The sequence below is a fragment of the Apteryx mantelli genome, chromosome 6 (genome assembly GCF_036417845.1).
Source record: "Apteryx mantelli isolate bAptMan1 chromosome 6, bAptMan1.hap1, whole genome shotgun sequence".
NCBI lineage: Eukaryota > Metazoa > Chordata > Aves > Apterygiformes > Apterygidae > Apteryx > Apteryx mantelli.
Genome location: NC_089983.1, coordinates 24,911,391 through 24,926,227, shown reverse-complemented (window position 1 = coordinate 24,926,227; position 14,837 = coordinate 24,911,391). Strand labels below are relative to the sequence as shown.

At 34.3% G+C, this 14,837-nt stretch overlaps 1 long non-coding RNA gene across 1 annotated transcript in view; it reads right to left on the bottom strand.

Moving 5' to 3' along the window:
* Positions 1-2,556: 2,556 nt before the first annotated feature.
* Positions 2,557-14,837, bottom strand: part of LOC106499156 (uncharacterized) — a 37,225-nt gene continuing 24,944 nt past the window's right edge. Inside the window, exon 3 of the long non-coding RNA XR_010884558.1 lies at positions 2,557-3,455. This is a non-coding gene — a long non-coding RNA (uncharacterized lncRNA). The remainder of the gene's footprint in view (positions 3,456-14,837) is intronic.

The window sequence follows — 14,837 nt, the reverse complement described above, 5'->3', positions numbered from 1 at the left end:
CTCCCACCCAACTGATTTGAGTAAAGTAATCTGAGATTAACAATGGTTTAATTGAAATCTGAATTTAGCCTTAAATCTTTGTGGTCAAAAATAATTGAGGAAGTCCAGCAGGTTCTTGACTGCCACAGGCCGATTTGTACTAATAGCACAAAACATGCTTTAATTTTATAGCCCTTACAGCTGTTTGCTGTACATGTTCAAATCCTGCAGGACACTGCAGGGATTGACTGGAAGCTCTTCATTCCTCATTTCCAACAGCTGAAATATTACCAAGGCTTGTAATAAGATGTCTGCCATTTACTAGGAGGAAACAGCCACAGATACTTAAAGTGAGTCTCCTACTGTCTAAGGCATCTCAATTGAGTTTCTTAAATATCCCCCCAAATGGTATTTCTATCATGTCAGGAGAACAGGACTCATATTCAATGAGATTCTACCTCCACAAATGATACCTGGTAATCAGTTCTTCAGTACTAAAAGAATGAGTTAGCATGCAGTGGGAATGCAACATGTAAATGGCTTCATTCTGCAATGTAACTGAACTCAGCCTGACCCAGTGGTGCTGAAATGAAAATTTACAGCTTCCAATCAGAGCGGGATTAGCACATACTGTGTGCTAAGCTCTATTGCTGAGTTTACAGTTAAGATCTGACACATTCACAGTTTGAAGATTTACCTTTAGATTGAGTTGAATTTCAGGTATAGCTCAAATGCCAATAAATATTTATGGAAAGTTTAGTTAATTAGCTGCCTGGTCAAAAGAAAACAAATGACAATCAATATGAGCAGCTAAAACCCCAGAAATACAGTGATAAACAATTAAACCATGCATCTCCTTCCCTTTCATACCAGTGGAAAATGTGCCAGGATGGCTATTTATTTGCTTAAAATGACTACAGAAGAAAATACAACTTTGCAATAGGTTCTGCTTCAAGCAACAAATAAAAGAAACATCTGATAGCTCAGTATATAACTACAGAGCTAAAATAAGGAGGTTGCACAAAAAACATTACTTTGTGAAATTTCTCTTTTCACTGGTTGTGTGTGTGGGAAAAATAATTACTTCTTTTGCATCACAACACTTAATGATTTCTTAGTGAAGCAGAAATGGCAAATTTATTGTCTATTTTAGCTACAGAATAAATGCATTAATTTCAACAGGCAGATGCAGGTAATGTTCCCTCAGTGTTGTGGCTTACTGTTTAACTAGTAATAGTCATTTTGTACAGTGCTTTCCCCTAATATATTAATGAAACTATTTTGCACAGATGTATTGTTTTGTGAATCTCTTACCTACAAGCACATGGACACACACCTGAAAAGATTTGAGATGGCAACCTTCATCTTTCAGGTCAAGGAATATAGGCCTGAACTTAGGAAAGACAACTTTCATTCAGTCACAGGTAGAGGTAGGTTCCTTATCTTTTTTAAAGCAGCCACTAGAGGACTATATGACTCAAATATGTGTTCTAAAACAAACTCCGACCCTGATGAGAATACTACTTTTAATAGTTGTTGTATCTTCTCTTCACTAGAAGTAATACTTCATTAATTTGAGTTTTGTGAATTTTTATATGTGTTTTGCTACCAAAATCTTGTCAAATTAAATTCCATTTCTTTCATTTCCTGTATCCTTGATAATGAAAATAGCATTCATTTTTAAGATCTCTTATTTGATATTCTCAGCACAAAACCTATATAGAACTATAAGACTGCCTACTTGGTTTCAAACATTGGTGGATATACTGGTACTATCAACGCGAGTAAGCAAGATCAGTTTGGCTATTATGTTCATTGCTTTCCCTGTTATCCCCAAAAGCCTTTAGGTATCTATACCACATCCTCTTTAATACAAGGAAGGTATGTTTATTTTTTCATATTTTAAGTTAGATTTCCTTTCAGATAGTTCACCCCTTCATTCAAACCTAAAAAAAACTATTGGAGAATGCACCAACCATTTTAGATACTTTAATGGAAGCAGTACTTTGAAGAGAGGGAATGGGAGGGACCAGAATCAGCAAACATTGAGGGGTCTTGTTACTAATTTTGTCATTGATTTCTTTCTATTCAGAGAAGTAATTTACTACTCCGTGCTGAGAACTGCAACATCTATAAACAGGTAAAACAACTAAAGAAGTAAGCCTTGAGCCTTCATGTGAATTTAAATATTCAGTGGTAGGCACAATGGAAATATCCAGCCATGTCTACAACATACAAGGTGCTTTGAGATTATCATATGAAATATGGTATAAAATGTGCAAATTATTCATATTCTGTTACTACCATCCTTCTATAAAATTTATTGTAGTTCAGTCACAAGTCATCAGAGTCAATAAGGAATCACAAAGGGAAATCCAGCTAGATAATCATAATGGTCCCTTCTGGCCTTAAAAATCTATTAATCCCTTTTAAAGCTGTTATAAATATGGAGAGTTTTACATTAAAAACACATGACTAATAAACAAAAAAATCAGTTTAATTCTCTTTTGATACATTATGAATTATTATGTATTAAAGAAATTCAAAACGAATGCTAACTAAAATTAATAGAGCTTTTACAAAATTAGATATTTTATTATGTTTTAAAGCAGTTTCTTCCTACATAAAATGTAATTGACATAGCAGAACTCAGTGCTTTTAAACTGCATGTGCATTTTCTTCTATTCTTAAAGTTTTTTGCTCTTATGTTTATGTCATAATCATTTTACAGAGTTGAAAGAACAGGGTTCGATTACTGATTCCTATGGGATGTGACTTCTATTTGACTGTGGACAAGTAGTAACTCTTTCCTGGTGAGCCTCTCTGCCTTTTCTTTTTCATTCAATTATTTATTCACTCTCCCTCCCCTTGTGTAATGGGTCCTTACCAGACTTGTACAAATACTTTAATACGGGTACTCTGATTTCTTGTTGTTGCTAGTTTAATCAACACCTTGTCATGTAGAATTATACCAAAATCATTTTAAAAGAATCTAAATAAACAGCACCATTTAATTCTTCAGATTATCAGACAAGCAATTCTGTTCATCTAATAAAAAGTGTGTATCTGTGTTCCTACCCTCTTCATTGGGTTAATGGTGATTCAATATATTTAGAGCTGGAAGCTACTTCTCTAAGCTTGAACATTTGAATGAAAAATGGGCAATTCAGCTACATCTCCCTTGGCAAAACGATCCATTTAATCAGTGTTATAGTTTATATCTAGACAGTAGGTTTTAATCGGAGTATCTATCTACTAATCCTAAATAGGAGGAGGTAGCAGGGAGAGAGATTCCAAGTGTCGTTGCTGAGTCAGTTTATTTCCTGTAACTATCCATCATAGCAGGAGAAGCAGCAGGCAAGACGCACACCAACTTCAGAGGAGATTACTTCTTTCCCTGGGGATTCTTGTGTTGGATCCAGGCAACATCTGTTCCACCACTCCAAAAAAGGCTTAGTATCTTCTTTTGTGTCTCTCTGTATAAAATGCATTAGTATTTTAGTCTATTATGTGACCATATTCTCTAAACAGAAGTTATGGGCTTTACGCTGAAATTATAGTTTTCAATGATATGTGGAATAAAAGTTGCATGTCTTACACAGGAAGAATATGATGGTCTTTCCTTGTACAAGTATAAAGTAGGCATGCAAATAAGGGCTTTCAGGACTGGTGATTTCTTTTGAAATCCTCCTACTGTATCATTCACCATTCGATAAGAGTATCTTATGCACTAACACAGTCATTTTATCAGCAAACGTTGAGCTGCCTACACACACATCCGTGCATCACATCCCTTTATTATCTGGTTCTCTTGTATTGTAAAAAATAATATAAGAAATATAAAAGCAACAAATTTTAAAGTGACTTGCTCCTTCCAGACAACTTTAAGTCTAAAGCTTAGGTTCATTCAGTTATCAGCCTGTGGAAGTGCTTGCCTCTTCCCGTTTGTCTGAAGCCATAGTTCAAATATCTTACTTATACAAAGGTTCCTGAAGTGAGACACTACAAATCTCGGCCTTGCTGCCCAGAAAAGGAGATCTTCTCTTTTGGTCATTAACTAAAGAAATGCAGATCTATTATTAATATAATAAAAATTTTCTGGGACCATAAACTTCTACTGACACGTAGAAGAACTTAGCAGTATTTAATGGAAGACATGTTTCTTAAAGCTTTGTATTCTAAGATTTTTTTTTAATAAAATTTCTTAAAATACATTCCTGACACCAGATATTTCTTATCTTTTTTTCTGTTGCATGTTGCAATGAAACTGATTTCTGTAAATTCAGGAGATTATTTTGAGATGTAGTATGTAATCTTCAAAAAATAGAAGGAACAAAAAATACCAAGAGAGAAAAAGGCACTAGTTTTGCCTGTTTCTCCTCTTTGTTTTCATACTTCCATTTTGCCCCCAGAGAAGGCATATAATTAAACTGAATTTTAAAATCCTGAGCCTATATTTTGAAATGATCCTTGCAAATAGACTTTAGTCATGGTAGAACATTCCTCTGAATACTTCTTGATAGTTTTTCTTCAAGATCAGGACCAGTGTTATCAGAAATCCTCACTGTATATGATCTCACAGCAGCAGGAGGTGCTGTCTATGCTTGAAAAAGAATGACTGGATATTTTTTGAAGAAATCATTAGACAGCTGTGACACAGGAACACTCAAGTTCTTGTTCTCCAAGCTTTCACTGATATGAGCAGCTAAGTCAATCAATCAGCAACATTACAGGAGTAAAGGTTTACTGGGTCAGATTATAAAACTGAATAAGGCTAAAGAAAACTGCTCAAACAACACAGACCAAAAATCATGATTATTTACAAACGCTAGAAAAATACCAGCTGAAATGGATTTGGATAAGATATAGAAAGGATGATTAATAGTGAGGATAGTTTATCTTTAGCAATAATGCCCAATGCCTTACACATACCCTGTTTCAGCAAAACACGAAAGGTTATTTGAAGTCAATTAAACTACTCAAATGTTTGATTTTAAGCACATCTTTATGAATGTTAAGAGGAGCACAAACCTTTAAGATCATACCACCACAGAAAAAATCAATAGCAGTAATGTTATATAAGTTGGTGTGTTTGTTTGTATACACTTTTTTATATATATATATATATATGTATGTATGTATGTATACACACACACACTTCTAATTACAGGACATAAAAACACTTGGCAGAAAGGTTTTTTAGAACCATGATTTCTCTGTGAACTAAGTGTTATTCCCTTTATAAAGATGTTGACTTTTGAGTTTCAATAGAAAATACTCGATGGGAATGCTTGCTATTTTCAGAGAAGATCATAAGAATAGCCATAGCTGGTCAAAACAAAGGTAGCCCGGCATCCTGTCTCCAGCAAAAGCCAATAGTAAATGCCTAGGGAAGAGTATAAAAACATACCAATTACATAGCAATAGTTTCCCTGTATACTCTTCCAGCCCCTAGCAATTTGTGGGAGAGACTTCCTGAGCCAGAAGTAATATCTGTGTTTAATAGCCCTTGATGGATTTTTTCTTCCACATATTTATCTAAATGCTGTTTTAACCAGTGTAAACTTTTAGCATTCACAACGTCCAGTAGCAAGAGTTTTCCCAGCCAAACTAAGCTGTATGAAAAAGTACTGCCTCCGTTTTAAGTCTGCCACCTTGTAGTATAATTTGGCCCCTCATTTTTTATTAGAAGAAAGAATGAGCAATCATTCCATATTCACTTTCTGTGCCTCTCAAGATTTTACGAACCTTTATATTTCCCTTCAGTTACCTATTTTCCTAGCTGAAGAATCCTGATCTATTTAATTATTCCTTTTATTGTCTTTGTTGTCCCATTCTGTACCTTTTCTAGTTCTAATACATGAATTTTAAATGGAGGGGTCAGAAATACAAATTGTATTCAAGATGTAACTTCATGATGGGTTTAACAATGGCATAATGACTTTTTCCAATCTGTTTCTTATTCCTAATAATTCTTAATATTTTATTTGATTTTTACTATTACCCAGAACTCCACAGATGTTCTAATAGACCTAGCTTTCATAACTCCAGATCTTTCTTGAAAAATAATAATCAATTGAAAGATCATCCTTGCATGTGTAAAGATAGAAATGCTTTTTCCCATGTACACTGCTTTACTTTTGTCAGCATTTAATTTCATCTGCCATTTTATAGCCCAGCCTTCCAATATCATGTCATCTTTTGCTATCAGACTTAATTTTTATAAGTATGAATAGGGAACTTTTTCAGATCACAATTCATGCCATTTTCCAGATCACTTGTGAAAAAATTGAACAGCTTAAGTCCTAGACAGACTTTTGTTATTATAATTACCAGAAATTATAATTGTTTTCCCCTAACCTATAAGGCTGAGGCTTTTACCTTTAATATCCAAGGTATTAAAATCAACTCCTGGGAACTTCAGCCTTCCCACGTAACTGAAAGTCTTCACCCAGTTAAAACCAAATATGAACTGCTTAATTCTCCAGCATGGGATCTTTAATGGAAAAGATATTAAACTGTGTATAAAGAGGAAGTCAGGTGGTGAAAGAAGCACAGAACTGTGGACAGATGTCTTTTGCTACACGAGATGTCGAAGGAAAATTAAAGAAAAATAGATCATAAGAGAATGAGACAGGATGACCTGGGAAATAGGCTTAGTTATAAAAAACAGCTAAGTGTTATAAAGAAATTTAGGCAAAATCAAATATTGAGCAAGCACAGAACAGATGCTCTGAGCATTTTAAAATCCTTGCACATACCTCCTATTTCAATAGAAAATTCTTAATGTAAAGAGCCAATTTAGTTATACATAGCACTACAGTTAAGCAGAGGCATTACCTAAAGAACTGTCATGTTCTTAGATCAAGCATATGAAAATGAATAATCAATTCTAAGTTAGATATAGATATCAAGATTTGAGTACACCAACACTGGAATCTCAGATTATTCTTAGAAGACCTTGATCGTACTTCTCAAGACTAAGCCCTTTCTTTTATTGTTTATTGATTTTCCTGACAGCCAAGGAAAATGCTTCAGTCAGTGCCTGTTTTAGCTGATCAGCACTACCTAACATAAGCCTTTACATACACTAATTGATTTATATGAGCAGAAACCAGATTCAGATACAGGCATAGTTCCCAAATTCTCTTTTCCTCGGGAGCACATAACAAATAACACTCAGTGTTAAAATAATTCACAATTTTAAATATTTATAGCCAATTTCTAATGAAATCATCAAAATATTTAATCAATCGCAGAGGATCACTTACATAGTCCACATCTGATCTGAGATTAGACAAGTATTTTTAAATAAATTGATATGGACCTAATCTAGTGCTGGTCTTTGTTCCATTGAATTTATTTAAAATTTTCTAGAGAATACAAACGCAGTTAAAAAAAAATGGAAATATACTTGTTTCTGGTTGTTGGGGTATTTTTCAGAAAGATTGGAATATTGAAAATTTTAAGCCAATAGTCAGGAACAGCACATTTCAGATTCTTAGTTACATAGCTGACATGACCAATAACTTCATAAATCTGACTTTAAAGAGCGCAATGGGAAAAAAAGACAAATGAAACTTCAGTAAAGTTTTCCTAGTTTTCTCAGATTTCCTAAAGAAAGATAAATTACTTTTGCATAACAGTATTTAAATCAAAACCCATTATTGCCAGACTTCCCCAAGCAAAAGCTGCTAGGCCCATTGTTTTCAATATCCTATGACTATTTTCTTTTTCCCGTAAAATTAAAGTGTTCAGGAAGTGGTCTTGGGGATTCAGTAAGTGGTTTCTTTCTCCTGCAAATCAGTGTTTAAATAATGTTTCAGCAATGCTAGGAAAGTGTTTTGCTGCTGATGATACCATGATTTGAATGAGACAGAAAATTTAAGTTCATACTGGTCTGAAGCCCTCCAAAATCAAAGAAAAGAAACTATTTATTTCAAGGGCTTTGCATCTGGTTCCAAAATAATTTCCATTTTGATAAGATCTAAGTATCCATACTGCAACAGAAATTATTTATTGTTCTGTATATTTATGGTTTTACTTTTGCCCAAATGTGTCAATACAGGAAAGATACTGAATGTACCTATGGACTTCTCTACACTATTCTGTAAATCTAAATAGTTCAAAGATGAATATAAATATAAATTGTTCTCTGACCAAGTTTTCTTTGTACTGTCCAGCACTATTTAAATGCTTATAAATATAAAATGAGACTCTGTCCTACTATGTCGGTTTCCCAGAGGTCCTCCTTTTTTCACAAATACATGAATCTATTGACAGTTCAAGAACAGTTAATTAAAGGTTCTGATTCTTTGTTATTTTTTTCTCAGAAGAGCAATAGAAATGTAAGATAAATACTACCTTTTCATGTAACATCAAATTTATCATTTATGTTACAGAAAAAGGAGCAGTTTACTTTTTTAGTAAATATCCTACAGTAACTGTTAAAAAAGAAAAAAAAAAGGAAAAAACTACTACAGCACTGGTGTTTGAAACATGCCATCTGGGCTAATGAGTGCATTTTGTAAGTATATGCTATTGGCTTTCCCTTTAAAAAAATCCATATAGCAATGCAGGTGAATATTTTCTAATATAATTACATTTTGACCTTGTATTTTTCATTTGTTAAAGGTTAAATCAGAGTGTAAAAAGCCGCATTTGTAACATAGTGGTTTTTTCTCCTTTGCTTCCTGAAAGGAACAAGTGTGCACAGCATTTCTAGAAAAGATACCACTTCTAGTCACGATACAAAAGGACTTTTACTGTACTTTAACAATAGCGTTATAAGTGTATAGGAGGAAAAAGTGAACCTTGCCACTGGATGACGTCAATTGTCCAATAATTGTATGTTTAATCACTTAAGTTTGCTTTGATATCATCAGAATTAGATGATACAGTCAAAGGGGAAATAATTAGCATCTTAACTGATAAGGGTACAATGCTAGGACAGTAGAAAGCTATGAAACTGGATTAGATTCAACCTGAGAATTGTTTTTCTGTGGAAGTATAGTGATCTCAAGGGACTGCTCTTCAATGGAAAATGATTTTCCTGTTTATAAATATACATCACTTGAGGTTGGGGTTTTTTTTGTTCAAAGTTATTATCTTTTGAAAATGATTTTGGCTCCCAGGAGTTATTGGAGTTATTTAAGAGGACAGCTTTCTCTTTAAATTGAAATCCAAACCCACTTACAATTATGCAGTTTTTACCCCCCTTCTGACATCAACAATTAAAAATGGAAACATAGGCATTTCATTGAGATGATTTAGAATTTTAATTCTAGTGTACCAAGGCATCGATTTGCTATGGAAAACAAATATTATTATTGGAAACTTGAGTGTTAACTGCCAGGAAATAACTAACTTTACATTACAGCTGTTGACAATTTGCTTTAAAAAAACAGCAAAAGAAAATCCATTATTACTTATCTGTAAAGATGTTCTATGTTCTTTCATTAAAAGTGGTGTAGTCATTATTGAAACACATTCTTGGATATCATTGGACAGATTCTGCGCCTGGTTACAGTATAGGCATACACTTAATTATTACATACTAGCCATATTATTTTATTCTTGCTCAAATAAATGCATTCAATAGCTGTGCAGTCGTTTGCTCCCAATATTTCTATCATCTCCCACAAAATATTTCATCTTAGCCTAATCCAATTTACTATAGATGCATGAGCTTGTAGACAAAAGAGAAGAAAGACTGTTCAGCAATTTAAACAGAATCACAGAATGGCGTTTTGGGTCTTAAGAAACACATGTACATATAAATACATTTGCTGCACATACACTTTGTGCCTGACAAAAATGTTCTATGTTATAATAAGATGTTGAAAATAGTATAATCCCGATTCACAGTGTACGTAAGAGACAGAGCTGGTCCAAGTCATGTGTATATGCAGCAAACTCAGAAGTCCACCCTCCTTCAAATTCCCAGCAATAGACAAGCATAAGCCTTAAAATGCAGACAGAATTTTCAGCATCTTGTAAAGAGCTGAAAGCATCCTGTTGTCACAAACATTCAAAACCCTGATCAAAAAGGGTGCACATGCTGCATTCAGAGAATTAATTGCATATTATTAACACTTCATAGAACACCTACTGGAGAAATGCCTAACGGAAATATTCCTTTTAATTTTTTGCCATTAATATTTTCTCACAAGAGTATTTTCTTCATATTCACAGACCTAATAATGACAGTGAACCAAATTCAACACGAATCTACATCCTGCACTAACTTACTGAATTGAATGGCCCAGTTCCAGACTTGATATAAGTGAATGAGGCCAGCATAGTTCCACATATTTCCATCAGAACTGGATTCAACCATTAGTTTATAAACAACTCCTGCAAGACACATTTATATAACATTTAGTCACTATAAATAGCCAGATGAAAATAACCGTTTGACCCAAGTGCCCTTTGTGAATTAAATTCTGGATAAAAACATTTCCTCCCATTCTGTTTGTGATTGCTTGAAACAAATAGATTTTTACAGTTTGTGTATGCATGCAGAAAACCAATTAAACAGAAGCCAAATAGAAATAAAATCTACAGGCTGTTCCAAACCACCACCATTGGTTTCATCAAGAATGAACTGTTCTCATGAGAAAGTCTACAGGTAGCATCCAAAATGATAAAACTTGGTACACAAGGCACAGCTCCAGCTGATTTTTATTCACTGAAAAATATCATTCTTCAACTGCAAACAAGACTTTGAACTTGCAAGTTCTCCATAAGCTTAACTAAAGTAAAAGTCAGTGTTAGACCCAAAGGCATCCTGAGATGAAAGCAGAGAGAGCCAGAACTGTGGATGGGAATGGGGGAGGAGGATGAGAACTGAAAGGAAAAGAACTCCAGGTAACTTGCTCCACAGGACTCCTGTATGATTACACACTTTGGAGATGCCCTATGCTAGAATTATTACAGAAGACTTTTTCAGACTCCACTGCTTCACTTGTTGCAGAAGCTGGAAGGGTGCAGGTGTATTCTTAATGTAGGGTTACAACGTTAGAATGAAGTACAGTATTGGCACTTAGGCATCCAGCCACCTCCATGATTGTCACTGTCCTTCTTTTTAGGAGGTTTGTTACACGTGACATAATTTAGTATGATATTTCCAGAAATACCTTCAGGATCTTATAAGTCTCCATGGATCAGATTCCCTGCTTAACATGCTTGCAGTCATCCAGGAAACAGTAACTGCTTTAATGATGCCTAGGATGTTTTTTCCTAAAGCTTGCCTATAATGCTTGGCATCTCCTGCTTCAGATATTTTTACCTTCTTTGTCACTACCAGCTATACTTGTTACATTATGTGGGCTAAGTTATGTAATTAAAAGGTAGTTGAAACAGAATGGATGACTTCTTGACTAATGCACTTGGAAGCTGCCCTAAAGAATTAGATGCTAGCTCTGACTTACAGAGTCCATATACACTGGGCAGGTCACTCAAAGCAAATTTTTCATAAGTAATCACTAAGCATGTGTTCCTCATGCATGATAGGAGTAATTGAAATCAATGGAAACTGTGCTTTGAACGCATACAGTGCCACTACAATACTAGATACTCTGAAAAACCAAGACAGAATAGTGTCAGGTTGTGCTCCCAGAATTAGTAGATTCTTCTTATTTTTGTTTTTATGTGCCTCAGTTCTGCATCTGTAAAATGGAAATAATAATGGCATTTTATCTCCTAAAGGTATTGTTAAAATTAATTATGAAAAACACTGGTGAGATAGCAAGGTCTATATAAAGCCAAGGAAGGAACTGATGTTCATAACAACGTCAGTAATGTGCAGCAAATAAGTGTGGATATTGAACAACAATAAGAAATTAAAATTGCTCATTAGATTAGAGGCAGGAACATTGTGCAAATGAATTGTAACTTAGAGAAGGCTGTCAAAAGAGCAAGAAAAGATCCAGGAGCTGGCATGATGACGCAAAACCTCCCTGTGAAGAGGTAAGGACATGCCTTGGGAATGTAAGAATCACAGACTGCAGCCTTTCTGCTCTTTTTTTCAAAGGCAGACACTTAAAACATCTCAGGTAAAAACTGAAAGAAACCTCATTTAAATGTATACATGTGCAGAGCATTCATATTTTCAAACAAGCAAGCTCCACATACAAGACCACTCGGTCTTCTACTAGAGAGAGGAACTTCATAGAGATGCAACTACTAGCTGCACCTTTTTCAACCTAGTCTCTTTCCCTTACTTTCTACATCTGTATTTCTATAAAATATTGGCTATTGACCAAATCTGACACTTGGATAAGATTTCTACTTATTCTTGAAAACCTGCCAGAAAAACTGAAGCCAAGGGAAAATTTACTTCAGAACTGAATACAGGCTGTAGGATTTGGTGTTAGGCAACTAAGGGTTTTCTCATGCATAGCTGTAGTTGTTTCAAGTATCATCCACATAAACTCGCTAAAAAAATAAGTGTTGTAGAACTTCTTATGTAACAGTGAAGCTAAGGTTTTATATGAGACAACCTAGTAGCTTGGTACAGGAAAGGGAAACCCCACAACTTTAGGTCAATGCACTTCCTGTTTATCTATAGCAGAGGATCCAGTAAGAAAGCAGAAAAAAAAATCTCCTTTAACATAAATATTAACCCTCTTTCTACAAGCATATGAACAAGATCTCATCTCATTAAAAGTGTTCTCTTTAAGACAGCATGTCAATAGTTATTTAGCTTCTTTGGGTATTTGAGTTCATAGAACTCATTCTATTTTATTCTAAGATTGCATCTAACTTCCATTAGCCTACACTGCTTTCAAAAACTATCAAAATTGTTTTTACACACACACACACATATATATACACAAACCTAATTCAACAAATACTTAAAAGTATTCCTACAGTCTAGACACTAACTTAGCACAAGAAATAATGAGAAGCATTGCTTGCGTAGGCTCCTGTACTGCAACAGACAACGATTTCATTAAATCTTGCCCTCAGTGACTAAACAATCAGAGGACGACTCTAGTCCTTTCACAGCTTGTGACTCTGGAGCTGTGAGCAGAGCTTCCCAGTCATGTAGAGCCACGTGGTTTCGTTAACCAAGTGCAGTGTGAAAATGGATGTTGCAAAACATTATTGAATGAATTAGCAAATTTCTGTATTCTAGTAAAAGAGCTAGAACAGTAAAACAGGCAGCATAAATACAAATATGTGGTGCTGCTTAATTTAGCTTAATATTAGTCCTTTAAAAACACTGGAAACTGCACATTGCAAATTCCTATTGGCCCTAAATTCTTAGAGTTTTTTCCACATGGCTAGAAAGAAGTGCTGCTATCGTTGAGTGGCATAGGGGAGGGCTGCTTGCTTTGGATACTTAATACATGCTAACTATACTAAAAAATATGTAATGAATGCAAAGTACTACGTTTTCTTTTTTATCAAAAAAAGCAGGCACAGATAGCGGAATAATCCTGACCACTTAATTTACCTGGTGCCTTGTTTGCCTCATGTTTTTCTCTCAAGGTAGTTCACACCTTTTTTCAGCAGTAGATACAAGAAAAAACACGTTGTTCAATGAACAAATTAGGTGTATTTCAGTTGCTAAAGCTCCCAAGTGAATGAGAAAATACAAAATGGAAAACAAATACAAAACGGCATAGAGATGCATACAATGAAAACTCCCTCTGCACTTGAGGCAGGTGGTGCATTCACCACACTGTACGTCTCAAACACTACAAGAAAAAAAAATCACTAGAAATAATAATGTCACAAACAAAAGCAGGCACAAAGGAATGAATGGCGCTAGAGCGTCATTGTTTCAAGGGGGCTTTTGAATATTCTTCAGTGATGTTTTCCTATCTTTAAGTACGCTGATTACACAATGTGATACATTTTAATGCCATAAGGGAATGTAATGGCTATAACAGTACTGATGCAACAGCACCTAGTCATTTTGAAAGTCTATTCATAAATTCTTCAGGAGAGAGTCCTCTGTGTCAGTGTTAATGTTTGTATAACAGCATGTAGCATAAGAACATAGTGCTGTGGAACCCTGATTCCAGTTAATCAAAGCACCAAATTAAAATTAATCGAAGTATGTTAATCTGGATAAAAATGTAAGAAATATTTCTTCACCTCATAAGATCCACATTCTAAATTATATAAATACCAAGAAAGAAAACTGCCTTAACAAGGTTACTGTGGCAAACTGAAGAAGAACAAGGAGACTAAATGCACGGTATAACAAAGATGTAAAGAATTATCAATGACCAAAGCTTATGGTTAATTGAAAGTCACACTGTTCAGTTTGCCGGTTTCAGAACCACACACAAAAAAGGCATTTTTTTCAGAATCTTGAAATCCTTGTAATTACAGATTTAGATTCCTATCTGAAACTCAAATATTGTATTTGTTTAAAGATGACATGACCCTATAACATTTTAGTAAATGATAAGGACAGATTTTAAGAAATACAGCAGGTTTAATAAATTAGATTTCCTGTTGAGGGAGATTAACAATATTTAATAAAATTGATCCAGTAACTTAACATTGAAAACAGGTAGTGACTACCATTTAAATATATACAATTGTCAAGAGAGAATAAAATTTTTATACCTGCTTTTAGTATTTTGCCTCTTTATATTTTGAGAATATACATTTTTAGTCTTGTTTTATTCATCATAAAAGATCATTTAATTTTATTTCCAACACAAGATGTTTTTATAAAAGCCTTTTCTTCTAGAGAAGTTCATAATTTTAGAAGTAGTAGTTCTAAAATTCTTGTGGTTGAAGAATATTTGCTAAAACAATAAAAAGCTGACAAAAAAGGGAACAATCAGATATGCAATAAATTCTAAGAATGAACCACTGCTGGTTAAAAGCTC